The sequence below is a fragment of the Schistocerca americana genome, chromosome 1, assembly GCF_021461395.2.
Source record: "Schistocerca americana isolate TAMUIC-IGC-003095 chromosome 1, iqSchAmer2.1, whole genome shotgun sequence".
In the NCBI taxonomy this organism is placed as follows: Eukaryota; Metazoa; Arthropoda; class Insecta; order Orthoptera; family Acrididae; genus Schistocerca; species Schistocerca americana.
Window position 1 is genome coordinate 490,140,853 of NC_060119.1, and position 4,391 is coordinate 490,145,243.

At 45.5% G+C, this 4,391-nt stretch overlaps 1 non-coding gene across 1 annotated transcript; it reads right to left on the reverse strand.

Annotated features, from left to right (window-relative positions):
* Positions 1–548: 548 nt before the first annotated feature.
* On the reverse strand, positions 549–623 carry Trnak-uuu. Its single transcript has one exon. It is a non-coding gene; the product is annotated as a tRNA-Lys (tRNA).
* Between the last annotated feature and the right edge of the window lie 3,768 nt (positions 624–4,391).

Consider the following 4,391-nt stretch of genomic DNA (forward strand, 5'->3'; position numbering starts at 1 on the left):
GGCAGTAAAATATGACTGTTATGTTATGGAGAATTTGTGACTAACGGAATTAGAGTTTTTCCATAAGATCCGTCCTGGTACGTGGTATGACAATTGTTGGATGGTAGCAGGAAGTGAGCATCTGGCTTGTCAAGATAATTTTGACGCAAATTCGTGGCCATATAGTTTCCTGATTCAGAAGTGGATTTTTATTTGCTCTAAGGGGCACAGTTGCATTCTCCAGTGACAGAGGGCTGCCGCAACCAGAATGGGAGAATATGCCCAAAAAATGGAGGAGTGTGGAAACAGGTGCAGTCAGGGCGAGAGCTGGCAGGCAAGAGGCCGTCCCAGTGGTACCGTGGCGCTCTTGCCAGTCCGCTCCGAGCCCCGAAGTGACAATTTCCAGCCCTTCCATTGATATGAAAGTGGTATCTGTTCTTTCGGACATGTTCAAAAGAACAGATACCATCGGTTACCGTGCAGCACTCTAGAATGAAATGATAATTAAATCAAGACCTTAAGCTGCCGACAGGCGTTGATATACATCAACGGGGAAAGTTGTAAACGTGTGCCCCGACCGGGACTCGAAACCGGGATCTCCTGCTTAAATGGCAGACGCTCTATCCATCTGAGCCACCGAGGGCACGGAGGATAGTGCGACTACAGGGATTTATCCCTTGCACGCTCCCCGTGAGACCCACATTCCCAACTCAATGTCCACTCATTACATTCGTAGTGCCCCTGCCCATTACACTCATTACTCGCGGCAGACAATCTTACCGAATCCCGTAAGAGTTCGGGCAATGCGTGTGCATCCGCACGGAAGGAGGTCAATGGCCGGTTAGCCTTAAAGCTATGAAGATGGTATCTGTTCTTTCGGAAAGAATTGGGAAATGAGGTTTACAAACGTATTTTTTTTCGCATATAGTCTAATGTAGTAAAAGACCTCCAACCCATCATTTTTTATAAGTACGCGAACGTGTGATCAGTCTCTGTTAGTGAATGACGACATCTTGTATTCGCCATTCGTATCAATATTTTATCCATATACCAATAGTGTGTTTAAAGTAATTGCTTGCACATCGTCAATGGCCAGTTTCTTTCAAGTCGCAGTTTATAGCTTTCCTTCATGGCAAGTGCTTTCGCAAAAAAATATATTTTACGTTCGAACCTTACTCCGGGTGAAGGCAGGGCATCCTAAATTAGTGATAAGTACTGTCACAAAATAGGAGCGATAGAGCCACGGCTATGGCACGTGAAGTGGTGTGGCAGTTATTACAACAAAGGCCTTTTTCGTTGCGGCAGGATTTTCTCATGAAATTTCAGTCACAAAGTTTCTCCTCAGAGTGTGAGAACATTCTGTTGACGCCTATCTGCAAAGGGGGAATTATCATTATAATAACATAAGAGAAATTCGAGCTCACACAGAAAGATTTGTGTTCATTTTTCTTACGCGCTGTTGGAGAGTTGTTCGGCAGAGAAATGAACCCTCTGCTAGACACATAACAGTGAATTGCATAGTAACCCTGTAGATGTCCCAGATAAGGATGTCAGATCATAAATTGTCTGAGTCAGAATTGCCTTTGCTCCGAACTGACCACACTAAGGTAGTGTCACAAAATATTCTGCATCATCTCACTCACTGATGGCGATGAAGCCACGTATTTCTACTATCTGCTTTGCGCTTTTGCCTCGGGCTCATAGCGACAAACCCAGAACTCCTTCGTGGAAATTAAATATGTCTGGCCTGACACAGCTGCAAACTGCCGCTGCTGTGTCGGCCTGGCAGACTTTTTGAATAGGTGAGAGTGGTCGGAAAACACACCGGATGGCGACCTTTGTCTTGTCCACAGTATCATGTAAGATGTGAAAACTGATCCATGATTGTTTTCCTCTTTTTCCAAGTATCACCTCTTCGTTCTACGACATTCGGAATCGTTTACCACACTCTAAAAGTCTACACTGTCTAACCACTGTGTCATGTGATGGTATATTGTCGCCGTACTCCTCCACCAGCTTAGCATGGACTGTTGCACCGTTGTAACCCTTCAAATGCAGCAAAGACAAATTACCGCTCGATGCTCCACTTCATCGGTTGGCTGTGTCATGATGCTGAGGCCCTTCTAGCGATGTACTACGGTACTATGTCGCGGGGATTTCAATCGATATCAGGACTGCAGGTGAAAAAAAGGTTACGTACCTTTTTTTGAGATTATACTTAAAACTACCCTCGTTTGTTAAAGACAAATAAGGAATTGTGCGACATAAATGAAAGTTGAAAGTTAGTGGTTGTGTTTCTACATCTAAAAGATGCTGTTTATTCAAATTTCACACTAGTCACGCGAGAATGGTGCTAATAGCGCCGCTATGATCAAGCACATCAGGTTTTTATTAAATACGGGTTGTAACAGTCCTCAGCGATAGTTACCTTTGAGATTCGACGTGGTGAGTTGATATTTGTCATGAACGTCTTTACGGCTACAAAGACGCCTTTATCAATACTTCACTTTGTACGAGGTCGTATAATTGGGCTTGATGATCCCTCTGCGATACTGTAGAAAGACTTGCCAGATTATAGCCAGTATACATTATTGGTAGCAGCGGTGGTCACGAGAATGTGTGGTCTGGACGACGACGAGGCACTACCGGAAGGGATGACCATCGTGTTCAGCGTGTGGTGGTATCACATCGTAGTGATCAGCAACAGAAATATGAGCAGCAATTGGCACCTCATTGAGACAACAGACTGTTACAAATCGGTTACTTCAAGCACAGCTCAAAGCCAGGCAACCTGTTGCGTACATTCCACTAAGCCCGAACCACGCCATTTGCGACTTCAGTGGTGTCAAGGGAGAACCCATTGGAGGGCAAGGTGGAGGTCTGTTGTGTCTTCTGATGAAAGCTGGTTCTGTCTCGGTGCCAGTGATGGCAATGGACCTTTACGTGGAGTTATGGTGTACGATGCGATATCGTATGACAGCAGGATCACTCTCGTGGTTATCCCACGCTCCCTGACTGCAGATCTATATGTCTGTCAGGTGATTAGACCTGTTGCTGCCATTTATGAACAGCATTGCATGAACAGTTTTCCAACAGGATAACCCTCGCTCACATACCAACCCAAAATGCTCTACGGAGTGTCGACTTGTTGTCTTGGCCTGCTGGATCACGAGATCTGTGTACAATATAACAGTCATGGGAATGGGAAATCATCGGACAGCACTCCAGCGTCACAAAAAAAAAAAAAAAAAAAAAAAATTGGTTCAAATGGCTCTGAGCACTATGGGACTTAACATTTGAGGTCATCAGTCCCCTATAACTTTGAACTACTTAAACCTAACTAACCTAAGGACATCACGCACATCCATGCCCGAGGCAGGATTCGAACCTGCGACCGTAGCGGTCGCGCGGTTCCAGACTGCAGCGCCTAGAACCGCTCGGCCACTCGGGCCGGCAACAAAGAGCATTAACCGTCCATGCAGTGACCAACAAGCGCAACAGGCATGGACCTCCATCCCACAAGCTGATATCCAGCACCTGTAGAACACAATGCATCCACATCTGCATGCTTGCTTTTAATATTCTGGCTGTTACAGCGTTATTAATGTAACACCATTTCACATTTGCAGTGGCATATCCCGGGCTAACACTAACCTGTTATCTTGTAATGTTAATCATTTAAATATGTTATCTAGACAAACGTTTTTCGGAATTTCATTACGCTCCATTAATTACTTTTCTGATGTTGCGACTTTTTTTCGTCATTGCAACTAGCCCTCGTATATTGTATTTTCCAAAGCTTGAGTGGGTGGTAAGCATTTCAGGCAAGAAGAAAATAGCAGCTTTTGGAATGTGGCACTGCAACAGAATTCAGAAGATATACACTGCTGGCCACCGTAAATGCAACACCCTGAAGGAAGCATCCGAATCAAGTGAAATTTACACTATGGGTTTGCAGCGATGAGATATGCAACTGATTAGAATTTCAGCGCAAACGCACATCACGCGCGCCTGTGGCGCCACCTCATAGCGCCATTTAAGGCTTGGCGATTTCGACGAGTGTACGTTCGGCACGTGTGTTTACCTTGTGGTTGTTTCACAGGACGATCAGTTATGCCTCGTAGACAACAGCGGACATCGTTTGATCAAGTATCCGAGTTCGACAGAGGAAGGATAGTGGCTTACCGAGATTGTGGATTATCATACAGAGAAATCGCTAGTCGTGTTGGACGAAACCAAACAACTGTAATGCGGATATGTGACCGTTGGATGCAGGAGGGTACGACGGACCGACGTGGTCGATCGCATTCACCTCGGTGCACCACTGCACGTGCTGATAGGCAAATTGTGCGCATGGCAGTGACGGATCACTCAGTGACATCCCGAACCATAGCACAGCACATTGCGTCTGT